The 16,178-nt window shown below is 44.1% G+C and overlaps 1 protein-coding gene across 2 annotated transcripts in view; it reads left to right on the plus strand.

Annotated features, from left to right (window-relative positions):
* The first annotated feature begins 4,342 nt into the window (after nt 1–4,342).
* The window catches only part of phc2b (polyhomeotic homolog 2b (Drosophila)), a 45,873-nt gene continuing 34,037 nt past the window's right edge, over nt 4,343–16,178 (plus strand). For both annotated transcript variants that reach the window (XM_023827518.2, XM_023827519.2), the window contains exon 1: nt 4,343–4,494. The gene's annotated coding sequence lies outside the window, so the exon portion shown is untranslated. The remainder of the gene's footprint in view (nt 4,495–16,178) is intronic.

Below are 16,178 nucleotides of genomic sequence, written 5' to 3' on the forward strand. Positions count from 1 at the left end.
ACTCCTGAATTGGGACAGCATGCATGTGTGAGTGTCTAATATCGGTTCCATGAGACCTTGAGTGGAGCAGGGCTCAAACAGATACCCAAAGACACGTCACAGTCATGGTGAATCATCTGACGTGGGCAGTCAGGCAGGGTGCATTTTTCTGCTTCTTCAACAGCATTATTTTTTTTTACACAAGGTCCTCTTCAGAGTGCTATGCCCAAAACAGCACAGTGTCTCTGAATCTCCATTCATGACTCCTTATCCAGACAGCCTGTGCTCTCTCTCCAAGGAACGCCGGTACATTTCCATCAGGGATGTGCAGAATTTATGAATTGTGCCCCATTCCATTCACGAACTGGACTTTGAATTGAATTGGCCGCACGGCGCAGGATGTTGAATTGGAATGAATGAATTGGAATGACAAGAAGAGTAATTAATTCATTTCAGTTCAGAGAAATTCAATGCAATCACATAACACATATCATTTAATCTAGCAAAATATAAAGAATTATATATTTACTTTCTCTATGGTAGGCATATATACTGAATATGTATAGTATAGCCTATATACAAGTGGATAAAGTGTACTTTATATTTGCATGATTGTAAGAGAAAAATTATGCATAACTTCTATCAATATACAGTACATTTGGTTTCTGTCAGCCCTCTAAGTCCTTTTCCATAGGCATATATTTATATACTTATATATTTTTTCTTTATATGTAATTGTATATGTGGTAGAGGTAGCTGGGGAGAGGAAGGTCTGGGTGCCTCTCCTGAAGCTGCTGCCCCCGCGACCCGAACCCCGGACAAGCGGCAGATGATGGATGGATGGATGGATGTAATTGTTTAGGTGTATTCGCATTTTCAAAGAATCTGCAGTAGCTTTTTAGTGTCCATGGATAGCATGGTGTACGACTGTAATCAAGAGTCAAATGTCTACCCAAAGTGGTCCAAGGAAGAGCAACCGGTGAACTTGCAATGGGGTCATGGGTGGCCAAGGCTCATTGATACACATAGAGAATGAAGGCTAACCTGTCTGGTCTGATCCCACAGGACAGCTACTGTAGCACAAATTGCTGAAATAGTTAATGCTGGCTATGATAGACGGGATAGAAAAGACAAGCCAGTGGAGGCAGTGTGATTTCTGTTCTGCTGGGAAACCTTGGGTCCTAGCATTCACGTGGACGTTACTTTGGCATGTACCACCTACCTAGACATTGTTGCAGACCAAGTACACCCCTTCATTGCAATGGTATTCCCCGATGGCGGTGGCCTCTTTCAGCTAAATAATGGATCCTGCCACATTACGAAAATTGTTCAGGAATAGATTGTGGAACTTAAAAAAGAGCTCAAGGTGTTAACTTTGGCCTCCAAATTCCTCAGATCTCAATCCAATCAAGCATCTGTGGAATGTCTTAGGCAAACAAGTCTGATCCATGTAGGTCCCACCTTGCAACTTACAGGACTTAAAGAATCTGTTGCTAATGTCTTGGTGCCAGATACCACAGGACACCTTCAGAGGTCTTGTGGAGTCCATGCCTCAGCGGGTCAGAGCTGTTTTGGTGGCACGAGGAGGACCTACATAATATTAGGCAGGTGGTTTTAATGTTATGGCTGATCTGTGACATCATGTGAAGCTTTGGCCACAAGTGAGTTTGACTTTCCATGTTGCAATAGAGTTTGGGATGCTTGGTTGGGCACTTATATCATTATAGCCAGAACTGCGATTTGGCGGGAGACACAGCTGGCCATGGTACACAAAATGACAGTTACTTATTCTACAGGCGCATTCTTTCATTGTGAATAACACACAGTTTTACAAAGATGATACAGTATATGCCATGTATAGAAACATATGTCATTCATATTGAAATATTAAGCTGTAGTGTTAAAAGCTGCATTCATGCTAGGTATGTGACTATATTTGAATTCAATTCCATTTTAATGCTACTTCCTTAAATTCAAATTTGAATTGCAGTTCTGCAATTCAGTTCAAATTCACAAACTGAATTGGAATTCCAGAGCCACTCTCAATTCACTTCTGAATGGTGCACTACCTTGACTTCTATGGGCGGCATTTGACTTTAGTGATCTAAAGCTCTTCACCAGCCCATGTGTGTATTTCACCTCATTGGGCAAAATGGAATTCTGGGTAAGTTGACTTCAGAAGCAGCCACCTGGGAATGGTTTCTCGAGCTTTTCTGGGTCAAGCATCGCTCTTTTCCCCCCAGACTGTGCCACCTGGTAGCCCACTTTCAGCACTTATCTCCTCCTGATATTCAAAACCATGACCAGCCCGTTACCTGAGCTGATTTTAAAAGCCCAGTTTCATCCTACTATGTGGACTGCTTAATCAACTCCTCAATGCTTCAAGTGCTCTCAGACTCATGTCTCCATTTGACTGATGATCAGGATCGATTTGGGCCGCCGTGCTGCTATGAAAGATCACATATAGCAGGTTCCTGTCTGGGCAAGGGCCACTGGCTTGTAGCCGTGATAAGAAACAATATGCAAATTAAATATGCAAATTATGCATAAACCCTGTGCTCAGCATAAACATGCTTTAATGTAATCAATTATTGTTGGGCTGCTTTTAAATACTCTTTTTTTCTTTGTTTATATTCAGGGATACATATATAAATGGTAAAGAAGTACGCGTTCAACTTTAACAGCGTTACACTGTCAATCCACAGTACTTATCTTATTGTGCATTTTAACTTTTATATGTTAATTTGTACTTCATCTGCGGTATAAAGGTAAAAATGCACAGTAATTTCTTGTCATAGCAACGCAAATGCACATAGAATACATACGCATTTGCGCTGTTACAACAATCGATTGCCGTGTATATCATTTGTAAAGGTGAAAGCGTACTTGCGTACCTGTTTACAGTTATACAAGTATAGCGTCCATTTTAATCTGTGCATGAAACGAGCGATAGCCGGCATGGTTTTGCGATCAAAGGGCTAAATGACGCTGAGCAAATGCTTGAGATTCAGGGTTAACCCCAGCCCAGCCTGGTCCAGTCCGGTCCACAGCGGCATGGTCTCCTAATGAATCAGAGAGTAGGCAGGCACCAGGCGCAGAACACCACCGTCCCTGCCTCACATTAATAAGCCTCCATACCACGCAATTTGAATAAATTTGCATATATTTTTAAGTAACCCCCTCCCTTCGCTCTCCATCCCCATCAGGATCAGATATGCAGTCTGGAATGCATTGTTATAATTTGTCTCCCTAATGATGGTCACCTAGCAACTGGGAATGACAGATATTAATAAGCACACATGTTCCTATGGGCGATACATTCAGTTTAATTAGCTGTTGTTCCTGATCATAATAGCAGTTATAGTAACATAGCATGGGTTCTGAGAAAAAGGTCATATTCACATCAGATGAATATATGAGGTGTTGAGCAAAACACTCACCATTTTTATGCTCTGTGATCAGTGTAAGCTGTGTAGATGATGCAATAATAGCACACTATAGTGAACTTAACCCTTTCACGATGGCATGTCCCTCACTTCCATTCCTCCTACTTTGTCTCAAGTGTGGCATCCCGGACACCTTTTAACAAAAGTACAATAACCGACAGATGCAGTCGATCATGTTTAATCCATTTTTTGCACATGGGATGGCCTCCCTCCGGTCGCAGGGCGATTCGGATGAGTGGCAGAGCTCGACTTTCACGCATTGTCTTATATCTCAAGCCCCACGTCGCTCCGCTGAGGCGTAAAGACTCACCTGAAGAGGCACCCAGCATGGGGCCAAGGCGGGATGTGGTGCTGAATTGGCACGCCGCAGCCTGGCACCATCCTTTGTGACTACAATAATAATGGCGGCCCTCCCGAGCTACAGACCCCCCCATCCATGAATAGCGACAAGGCTTCCCCCCTCAGTACAAGTGAAGCTAATGACCCGTGCTTGTGACAATTAAGGTTGTCATTCTGCCATATCTTTCCTTTCCTGTTCTGCAGCAGCCATTTCTGACAAGCATATTTTTTGACCATGAGCGGATCGTTTTTCGCATCTGGGTTTTTAATTATTTTCTCCTATGAATAATTCTGACCCCTGCCGTGTCTTTCCCTGATCTGCTTTTTCCTCTTTTTTTTTGTTCCCATCTCCCTCACTGGAGGGCAACGTTCCAGTTTCAAGGCAGATGTCATAAAATGCCAAGCAAGGGTTAAATCCCTCAGTGTTGCCATGGAGACAACGACAGGCCTTCTGTACTACTGACCTGACAGGAGACTATGAAGGGGGAGGAGAGTTTGGAGGGGGAAGGGGAGTGCCGGAGACGCAATCTCTCTCTCTATTGGCTGGAGAAAGTCACATGTTCCATTTTGGAATGCTAATGCTCTGTTTTTTTCCCTCTCTCTTCCACACCTCCTCTCCGCTTGGTCTATTCTGAGACTGTCGGATATAACGAGCCTCAGAAATGGTGTAGGATAACAGGAAAGGCGCAAGAAACCGAAACCAAGGAGATAGACAAGGCCTAGGCGAAAGGTAGGGAATTGAGAATTGTGTCTTTGTAAAGGGGGCATTAGGTCTCTGGCCTGTGTAGTCTTGTTGCTGCACGTCTGCCTGTGTTTGTATGCGTCTCTGTGTGTGTGTATATGCGAGCGTGTTAGCCTGGATGTGCTCTGGAGCTCTATAAACCTTCAGCATCTGCCTGACCAAATCGAGACCCCCCCCTCCACCCCTGCCCCAGTCATATGGCACACATGAGACACCCCTGAATGACCCCCTGGGAGCACACGGGACATATTTCCAAACTCTCAAAGGGTGGTGGGGAGGCAGCGGGAGGTGAGGAGCCGGAGCGATGGGGGACGGGGGGGTGGGGGGGGGTTGTGTTTGCTTGCCTGGTGCCTTAATTCATTTGCAAGCCAGTGAACTTCAGCCAATGCAGAAATTCTTCTGTTAGCGAGAGTGCATGCCGTTCACTCTGGGGGATGCGTTACCCTAGGAGACCTACAGGGGAAGGACTTTATGGGGGGGGGGGGGTGTCTTCAAGGAGGAAGCTTCAGACTTTACTCCCACAACCAGGAACCTCACTCCCCTAGGTATGAGTGCTGAGCATACTTAATGTGCTCATCAGAGACAGACTTCCCCCCCCCCTCCCCCCCCACAGGCGCCTCCACAAACTCCGATGAGATCAGAGAGCATGAAACAGATATAATGCTCTCCCAAAAATCTTCCCTTCCTGCTTGTCTCTGAGAACAGATCCTGAAACAGGGTGGTTGACCGGTACGAGGCATTGTAGAATGCCAGCAGAGCTATACACCCCCCCACCCCACCCCCCCATCTCGCTAACCCTCGGCCCAAAGGAGTCCGTTTTATGCCTTTTGTAACTTTATACTTCCTGGGGCCTCTTGCTCACGAGAGGCAGAAAGAAAAATGGAGAGACAGATTCATATAGTCATCTGCCAATAGTCCTTAAGTATCAAATTAGCTTAGCTTTCAATTTTCATATCTCTTTTGCTCTGGAAAGAGCATCCAATCTGGGGCTCCAGTACCAATTTCTTTAATAAATTCTTAAAAGAAACTGTCTAAACTGGATGCTACATCATACATTTGTTGATGTTTACCCTGCTGTTAACCCTTACCTGACCACAGTGGGATCCGACCCGGCCGATGGCAAGACAATGGCAAGAGTTTTGTTCTGCTGCACTTGTCTTTCCTGGTGTGAGAGACCCACTAAGAACGGAAGAGGCTCACCCCTGCCCCTGGGGTCACAGAGGGAGTCAATCAAAAATGTGTGTGTGGTCGTGTTAGGGTGGGGGCATCCAGCCCCTAATTCCTTTCTGGGGTGCAAACACGGTCCTGAAGTGTGGGTCTTTTAGGGTCAAAGCGTGCTTTGTCTTTTTTCATGTTTGCACAAGGCGTGCTTTTCCTGTCTAGCCGGGATGCGGCGCTTCACTATCCAGAGCTGAATGAAGCTGACTGAAGCCGTAAAATGTCATTTTTGAAATCAATATTGGGTACTTCAACTGCTGCTTGGTGTTTAGAGAAAAATCAGAGACCCTTTAGCCGTTCGTAATATGGCAAAATTGTCTTGCTGTCAAGTACTCGACTTCGTTATGGCAAGGTTGAAGCATTTTTCCATACTGTAAAAGCAATGGCAAGAAGGTCGAGATCTAGGAGAAGGTGGAGATGTGTTCATAACTAACCCCTGGTGGCCAGTGACTTTCTGTCATGGAGATCCCTAGTCATCTTCATGCAAATTCAGAGGGGCTGCCCAGTTTCTTTGGGTGGGGGGGACTGTTTTAATCTATACCCTCCCACAGAGGGTACCCGTCTTGTCCGTGCCACGCTCCATCCTGTGTTGAGTGGGAGTTGTGACGTTTTCCGGCTGCATGAACTTTCCGCAGATCTAGCTTGGAGTACAGTCATGCCGTTTCGATTCAGGCTTTGGCAGAATTGACATTTCTTGCAAGACAGCGCATCAGACCAGTGTGTGAATCACGCCTATTCATCCATATAGGCACTGGGTTTCCTGAGGAACAACTAAAAATGTCCATAACCATTGCAAGAACCATTACAAATGTATTTTTCTGTGTTTATTTGCTGACAAAGTGCTGTAGTAATGCTAGCTGTGCTGTGACTGTGGTGGCGACTTCCATAGGCTGATTTTAATCTCTGGACTCATGGTCAGGGCTGAATCTTCTGTGCTGTGACGTGAGTATGTTGTGATAATGACGTGTGAAGGTATGTGGCAGAGATTTCATTCTGTGGGGCTGGAGATGGTGGAGATGCTGTGGTAACACTTTCTGAGGCCTTATCAGAGACAATCAGAACTGCATCTCGCAGAAGATTGCATCCTTTGGAACAACATTGTTTTTTCCTCCTGCCATTCGGGCTTATAAGAATTCAGTAACTCCCCACAGGATCAAAATTGAAAAGAATTAAAAAGCTACTGTCGATACAGCGCTAGCAGCTTGAAATCAACAACAGATCTCAGTCTTGATGAACCAAGGGCTTGCGGTTCCATGGGCTAAGATTGAAGAGCTCTCAGCTGGACCTTCAGCCTTTGTACCTTTGTAACACCGTAATTTGGAGGAAAGCAATGTCCATCAGGATGAGGTCAAAGGAGCAGAGGTCAGTTGCTTTGTGGGGAGAAGCGTCAGACAGACATGGGTAACAGGAAAGGAATCATGGAATCAGATCTTGTGTAAGGTTAAACTCTGGGCCTCTTGTGAGTGTGTCGGGGGGGGGGGGGGGCTTGTAATTGTAGCATTTAGAGATTAAATCAAACCCTGTAATCCCACTTTAGTGCTACATCTGCATAATAACTCCCTAGGCTGAGTGCCACTTGAGTTACAAAGAACCGAAAAATGCTGCACATAAGCAGGGATTTCTGGGTTAGTGCTGTGTGTGGAGTAAAAGGTTCCGTGTACAAAAAAACCCCCATTGATTTACTACAAACAGAACCTGACACCGTGTAAGGTGGCCAAGGCTATTTGATTCGACCTGTGAAAAGCAGAAAATGTATGGTGCTGCGGACTGAATTAAGGAACTGTGCTGAGTCGCACCGCTTGGGATTCTGGGCATCGTATTCTGGACCAATAATCCAATCAATCTTTATTTATATAGCACTTTTAGCTATAAGGTTTACAATATGCTTTTCAGACATTTTAAAAGAGGAAAGACACTAGAAGAAAACACAAGAAATCAAAATCAGCACAAAAGAAATAAAATACGTGCGTGAAACAAATGAAATAACTGATTATCATAGCTTATTAAGCGCAATGTGGAAAGATGTGTTTTAGCCTGGTTTTTGAAAATACTAAGGCATTCAGTAGCTCTCAGGTTTCCTGGGAGGGAGTTACAGAGTTTGGGACCGTGGCTAAAAGCTGACCCCTCCCTCCTCAGCTGCGTTTTAGGAATAACCAGTAGATTACTGTCGGATGATCTGAGAGATCTGTCTGCGACATACTTTACAATCATTTCACTGAGGTAAGGCAGAGCAAGACCTTGTAAACATTGAAAAATTAACAAAAGAACTCAAGAAATCAATCCTGAAAGCTACAGGAAACCAGTGAATGGATGATGTTTGTGGCACAAGAGCTATGGAGGATCATGGCTGCAGAGCATTATTCTTGTGGGTTCCATTTCTAACCACCTCCGAAACGTCCTACCCTCTTCTTCCGATTCCCATCTCCTACCCATTGCTGGTCGAGCTGCATCCACTAGATGTAGCTCCAGTTGAGGTGCCTACCCAGGGGTTTAGGGGAACACAGAGGAAGGAGAGGAAGGAGATTAATCTCAGGGCCAATAGTAGTAGTAGTACTTTATTGATCCCGAAGGAAATTCCAAATACCTTCAGGGGTGCTGCTGTCTGACTTACATATATCCTCTCTTTAGTCTTTTCCCTCTTGTCTTCCTAAGACTCCATGTTCCCATTCTTCATGTTGCCTGCTGTTAGGCAGAAAGGGCCCAGAAGCTGGAATGAGAAACCCAGCCCTCTATGCAAGTATTGACATGCAACTTCAAGTGTTGATCCTGGGCAGCCTAATTAGGCAGAAGCCCAGAAAACTGAAATGAAATGCTTTTGGGCCATCACTGTTACCAGCTTATCATGGAGCTGAGACTGCAGCTGAGGCTTTTAGGTATGCCAAAATACCAAGTTAGAAAGAATAATGGTTTACTTAAAGCAGTCATATAAATGCATTATGCATACCTTCATAATGCATTATGAAGCATTCATAAAGTATTATAAACACGATTGTAAATATACTCTCCACTATAGAAACCTTCAGAATGCATTATAATGGTTGGTATAAGAATTAAGAATGCTTTGTACTGCATTATGTAGGTATTTATAGTGCATTGCGGATGAGAGCTTCATAGAGCATTCATAATGCATAATAAACATGGCTACAATGTATTATGCCTTTTATAAATAGTTATAGCCATGCTTATAATACTTTAAGAATGCGTTATTGTGCATTATGAAGGTATGTATAATGCAATATAATGACTGCTTTAAGTAAAGTGTTACCAGAATAACCTACTTTTTATCCATATTTCAATTTAAATCTAGCTGGCCAAGAGTCTATTAGGATATAAGAGCTATGAGGATGAAATGGGATCTAGTGGTTCATGCATGTTAGCTACCTCAAAGCAGGCAGGACCAGACTACAGAGATGGGCTGTTTGGAACTGCTCTGAAGTAACGATGGCAGCATAGCCATGAACACGTGTATCTGCTGGTCGCATGCAGGTCAGAATCCACAGGAAGCCTGTTTTTTGAGCACCCAAAGTTCAGAGTGTACAATGCAATCTGTCCAACATCTGTCTTCCATCCAGCTCACGCTGTTCAGGACTCAATGTGTCTTGGTCTTTGCTTGGCACTTGACCAAAATTTATAATAGGAGAAATGTGTTTGAAATGCAGCCATAGATTTCTGAGACTATGTAGCTGCTTTGAGACTGACTTATGTCCATTTATTTGCATTTCAACAACTGTTTCTGTACTTGGTCATTGCCCTGTTTCTATGCTGGTCCAGATTAGAGGGGCCCATTCTGTGGGTTTTATTCACCCTAATGTGACAGAACTTCAGACCAAACTGGAGAAAAGATGTTCAGGTTATTCTGGCAACTAGAACAGGGGGTCTTCCAGTTGCCAGAAAGGCGACGTCAGTGTAAGAACGTTCAATAAACTGGTAAAAACGGCAAATTCAAATGGGCGGCCCTGTAGCCAGATCTGTGGAAGTTCAGGGAAGTTCAAAACAGCAGGATCCTGTGGAACTAGGGGGGGGGGGGGGGGGTGACCACAGCTATTCCTTATCTGTTTGCTTTTTCATGCTAACTTGGGGTGTCTCCTGTGAGAGGTAGCCGTTTGTGTATGCGAGCATGTGTGGGTGGGGGAAGGGAGGAGAGGGGGCGGGACTGGGGGGGGCATTATTGTGGCAGGCGTGCGTCCCACTCCCACTGGCACTCTCGGGGCGGGGAAACGCCACAGGAGAAGGAATAGTCCTGGATGGTAGCCAGATATCCCCCGAAGCCCTGCATGATCCTCTTTGTGCTGGCCCACTGGACCGCTCCAGACAAGTCTATTAGACCACTGTCAGGCGGCTCAATTACATCCAAAAAGCGGATGGACACCAGATCAGAGGAAAGGTTTTTTTTTTTCCGTCTTGGCACAATGAGACACACACAGTCCCCCTAATGGAACAGATTTACCGGGGATTACTGCTGTAGATCGTTTGCCACCCAACACTGTGGAAGTTCACAGACCAGGTGAGAGCTGAAATTGTTAAAACTGCCAGTATGTGCCATCCATTTCATTAACTGAGGAGTAGCATGACAGCGGCAGAATGTTTTTGGGGGAAATCTACTAAAATGCCATAATATGAAACGGCTCTCATAAAGGTTTTTGGAAAATGTATGTCACCTTTATATTCTTAGGTAGAACCCTGTCAGACTGTTTCAGAATTCAGGAGAGTATTTTCCAGGATGTGATCATTCAGATAGGTTTGTAAGTAAATCTACGGCTAACAAAGATGTCAATCTATATTTTTATATCCCTTTAAACTGAAGTTTTATTGTTACACAACAGGAATGTATCACAATAGGCTGAGTATTCATCCGAGCATCCACAAAGGCTTCCTAACCGCATGTTGCATTGTGGGTAATCTCGCTCACCAGTTATGAACTGAGGATCCTGCCTAACGCAGAGCCCTCAGATACACGTGTTCTTGGACAAGCTGGAATAATTCTCTTGTATGTTCATGCATTTCTTGCAAAACTGATGCTATCTCCTTTTTTGGGGGGGGGGGGGGTCTTGAGACATGAGAGGTCTTGAGAGTTCACCCGCTGTTTTGAAACAGACTTCCCCCCTTGCTCAGACATATCGATTAAAGCCTTTCTGTGTAACTTAAGAAGCCAGCACGAGATAACCTGCCTGTTCTTTCACTTCTGAGCCATTAAGTGAGTGGGATATTTTTGCTTCTCTAAATGACAGAATGTCATTCTAGTGACAGCATCACACATGTAGTGTGACAAGACACCACTGGGGTTAATCCGGAGCCATTTTTGACATCTTTCCTATTTTACACAACTATACTGCCCTGGTGTATGTTACCATTAACAGGAATAAAACATTGCCGGAATATGACGTGAACGTAATCTCTCCAACACTGAATAATTTACCATCATTCTCGTCAACAGTTTACAAAAACCATATCTATTCAAATCTGTTTCGCAAACCCAGTCGTATAATGATTTCTTTTGTTTTAAATGTCCCTATTACACCGTCTTTCTCTAATGAATTGTTTTGCAAATGTCTCAGAACTATATAACATGTGCAGCATCTCACAGGCTGTTTATGTCAAGAGAACGAGACAGTTGTAGATCATCCTCGGAAAATTTCCAAACACGGGCGCTATCGCGTGCTGCGTAACACACACAGACGGACAGCCAGGTCACATGGCCCGGCACAAGCACGGGATTGCAGCTGAAGCTGGGTCCTGTGCTTCCTTGCTCTGCTTTTTGTCTCACCTGTCATAGAAACTCCTCTCTGCTTCCCCTGCGCTAAGAGAATGATGCAGATGCATGCCACAGCTTCACCTGCATCTATTTCCCCGCCTCTACCCTCCCCCCCCCATCCCATCTTGTCTTCCTCTGGAACACGCGACTCTCTTCTCTACCACTGGAAGCACCTCATCTATATGCTAATGTGTAGATTACAATCAATGCGCTTCATGCTCGCCTGACCCAAATCAATACAATATCAAGCCAGGAGACAGGTTGAAAATTATTTATTACACTCAGCTACTCAGAATAGCAATGAGGGCGGCCATTAAAGTCTGAGAGATAAGTGCCTTTGTTCAGAAGCTCTGCCATTTTCCTCTGATTAATTCTCCATTACAGTGGTGAATTCCGATTACCCACGATGCTGTTCGGTCTCTGTTGTTAGTGCAGGCTCCGCCCCCTCCCTTGTCTCCAAGTACACCCTTTCAGTGATGTCGCCGGCTCTATCAGAGAAGATCTGGCTCTTTGATTTTGCAGGCACAAGCTACGGCCACCCCGTGTTTTTCGCAACAAGGCTGATATTCTTCCTCTGAGCCTCCCTGCCTTCCACAGCTGGCAGGTCACATTTAGCCTGTTTCACTGCTGCACACAAATTCAGTTTTTTTTTTCCTGACGTCAATGCAAATGTGACTTAAATTATTTGCTTATTTCACATTCTGCTTAATCCAGTAGAGAGCCTGTGTGGAGGAAGGGGAGGCTGGCTATGATGCAGTAATGTAGTCTGCTCATATTTAGCCTCTTGGGTTTTCCTCCCAAGCTGAAATTATCTGTTTTGATGCAGTTCTGGGCTTGCAGGCATTTCTGTCCTTAATGAACTAAATGTCTCCTTGGACTCTTCTGCTCCAGAACCCATTCAGAGCATCTTATAAATAAACAAATTCTATCGTATTTCTATGGTAGCCTCCCATGACATAGATGATCGCAATCCTTTGCCATAGGACACCTGGCCTCTCTCTATTTCCCTGCCCTGCTCAGATTTTATGCTTTATTTGTAAATGATACAGACTAAACTCTGGAGAAACACATCAGTGTGGAGTGCACAGAAATATTAACAAAAAAAGTTCTTGCTTAAACAAATCAGCAAATGGTAATATACAATAGAAGATGAAATGCCTAATAATATGATGAATAAAAAATATTTTCTGTTGCCACACTGTGTATTTTCCAACAGTTGACAGATTTTTTTGTTGACTTTGCAATTTTTTTGTATCTGCCTCTGCCTCATTTCTTTGATATTTTGATCTTTTTCCCTGGGTCAGTAAGAAAAAGTCAAATTTGCATCTTTGGTTAAAATTACTTTCCATGATACCCAACAGAATGCACAATCATTAATACTTGGCATTGTGTCAGACAAACCAAATTTTTGTTCCTTTTTAATGTTCATAACTTGCCCCTGAAAATGTTTTCCTCAGAATTTACCATGCAGGTCATTCTCTTGGGAGAACGTCGCATTTAATCCCTCCCCACATTCCATTCCTTATAAGAGTAACTGGCTCTAAATTGAATATTTATTCTGTAAAATCTCCTTTTACATGCAAAGAAGGGCCTGATTTCCATTTCTGTCCCTCAAATGCAGAGCAGTCAATAATGAGATAGACATTTAAAAATGCCTGCTCGTAATGAATACAAAAAAATGACAATAACTAAAATAAGTAAAGTCACCTTGGTACAGCATTTCTGTAAAAGGACAGTCCTTGTGGACAGTTTTCTGGTCAGGTGATCTGCATGATGTCCTTCTCCTAAGTTCTGTTTCCGGTAGCTGTACGGTTTTCCTGGATTTCATCTCCTGTTCCTCAGATAATTAATATTTTATTACCATGTATATAGCCACTGGATATCCACCCTTCCAGACATCCCATTTTCAATAATGAAGTATTGAACTGGAACCATGGAGAGGCTCCCTCCTGGAAGCCTGTGGAGCAGACGTGGGAATACTCCGCATGTGGATAAACAGCTTCTGGGCTGCTGCGTAGCAGGCCGAGCATTCTCCGGAAGTCACCTGTACCGAGGGTGAGCGTGGATATCGGCCTTGAGGTCACATGGTCAAAGGGAGCGTGATGCGGGTGGGGGGGGGGGGGGGGGGGTTGTAGTGTGATGCGTTATGTGGTGCAGCATGGGTTTGCGAAATAAGGAATGCATCCTTTTTGTGTCAGGCAGCGAAACCTGACAGCATGTGCAAGTCTGGGCACGGGAATAAAAAAACATCATTTCTTCTGAGGACTTCTTGGGTATCAGTTGACATAACGCATATTTGTTGGGGTGGTTGTGAGAGCCCAATATTCATGACTCATGGAATGGCCGGTGGTCGTACTCTGTGCTTTATGGGCAGATGTGCTTCTGACAAAGAGAACAATGTCCCCAGGGGGAGTCCCTGTCATACAGCCAATCAAGGAGGGGGTGGGGCAATCAAGGGGCTTGACATTGTGTTGCGGCTGTTTGACTATAGATTATACTGTTCCTGTGAAGACCTTCTCCTCCTCGCTTGTTAATCATTTGCTGAAAATGCGTTTCACTTCCTGACCAGCGTTTGAATTATTTTGTAATACGGCATGCTCAAAAACAGAGATTCCTGCTTTTTCGATGCCATGGAAAATACTGGAAAATGTGTGAGTTTTTCCTTCTAAATTAACTCTGAAATACCCGCGTCTGTCTTTTTTTTTCTCTCTCTCAGCACAACATTATTTATTTATTTAATGCCTTGCGCTGAGATCTAGGGCCCCGCAGTACTACAGGGGGAAAAAATGAAGTCATTAAATGAAGTTAATGAAGTCCCCAGATAAAAGTAAAAAAATGCAAAGCGAGACACTATTGTGAAGTCACCCCAATGCCGTGCGAAGGCCAGGAGACCCAGAATTCCATTAATCTTCAAAGAAATTGCCTTTTCGAATGACAATCAAGTGACAGTTACCTTTTCCAGTTAGAAGCTGCAGGAAGCAAACCACCGTGTAGATGTACGAGTGAGAAGAAAATCCAAGTAGAAGAGGAATAACACTGATTGATTTAGGGCCTTTGTTGACACAGTGCTTCTCAGTTTCGCGTTTATACACTCACTCACCTGGAAAGCAATATCGTTTTCATTTCGGATTGTGCAACTGCCCATCTTCCCAATACAACGTGCCCCCGCAGTCAAGAGGAATGCGTGCCAACCATGTGTGGTGGCATCTGTTGGCCTTTTAAGAGGCTGTAATTAAAGTTATGAAGCCTCTTTGCAGGCCAATTTGAGATGCTTCCGGGCAAACACTCAAGTCAAACTCATTACCCCAAAAATGCCATGCTTTGTCACAGATGTAGCAGGGGGTCATTGCCACTATTTAATCCCAATCTCCTTGCAAGTGCACTGTTTCCCGAACCTCAGTGCCATTTCCCGCCGATGCCGTGTATGCCCAGATGACGCTGGTTCACGTTTTTTGAGGAAGCATGTCTCATTTTTTCCGCTCTTCCCCCACTCAGTAGAGTGACGCATGCTAATCCTGTTTTTTTCCCCTGTAGCTCTTGGGCTGCTGTGGTTTTCTGGGTGTGTTACACATTTTTTTGCACGAGAATATAAAGTTAAGATGCGACTGTTTTTAATTATATTGCATTAGTGATATCGCTCTCACCGCACACACATACTTTTGAGAATTTTTCATAAAATAAGCAGATGTTTTCCACTTCTGAGTGGAAGAAAGAACTTTAAAATATAGCAAAGTGAAATATAGATGGAAATTGTCGCATCCTAAGGCAAGTGAAGGTAGGAGGAACTCCAGAACGCAGCGTCAATGGAGGAAACCTCCCCATGAAGGGGACCTTATTTATAATATAAGGAGTTGGGGAGATGACAGGGCACAGTGACACAACTGGGGGAGACAAGTCTGGGAAGCGCGTATATACCAGACTAACGAGGAACTGATATGATTCAGGTGTTAATGTTTATCACATAAGATTGGGGATCACAAACACCAGAAGTGACCCCTGCTGGTCATACCGGGGAATGGACTGGACTGGTCATGACAGAAATAAGATGTTTGGGAGACTTGTATGCTGGGTCATGGCGTCCCTGTGCAGTCACACTACTTTTGTGTTTCCCATAATGCATCACTGCTTAGATCACCTTAAAGACGGATAAGGCCACCATAGGTGTCACGTCTGTCACCAAGGTCAAATCTTATGATTGGATTAAAGGTAAAGGAAATTATCTTTTCTTCTTCTATACTGTACTTAATACAAAAATGTAGCCGATCGAATACAAAAAAAGTATAGTCATGCATTTAAAGGCTTTTTGTCATTTTGAAAATATATAGCATGTTTGTTCCGATGGAGGCCCTCAGGAAATGTCAGTACAGCACGGGGGGTGTGGACAGCCCAGGTCAGGTGATGACCCCTCCATTCAGATGTTCCTCATTACCGATAATATAAAACTGATATTGTTTTGTCTGTCAACCCCAGACCAGACTCCCAGACCCCAATATATTTCGTTGTCCACTGTGTGCTGCCTTGTGCCGTCGCCCAAACAGCTGCTTTTGGTTTCCGCTCTTCCCCGTCGTACCCGTTCCGTCCTTGGATCACGCGGCTCTCTTTGCCTGCTGCAAAGCTTTGCAGGCACCAGATCAATATGTGAACCTTTCACCTGTCTGATGTACGGTATGTTAAAATCACTCTACCTGCATTTTAAAAAGAA

This window comes from Paramormyrops kingsleyae, chromosome 8, assembly GCF_048594095.1.
Source record: "Paramormyrops kingsleyae isolate MSU_618 chromosome 8, PKINGS_0.4, whole genome shotgun sequence".
Classification (NCBI taxonomy): Eukaryota; Metazoa; Chordata; class Actinopteri; order Osteoglossiformes; family Mormyridae; genus Paramormyrops; species Paramormyrops kingsleyae.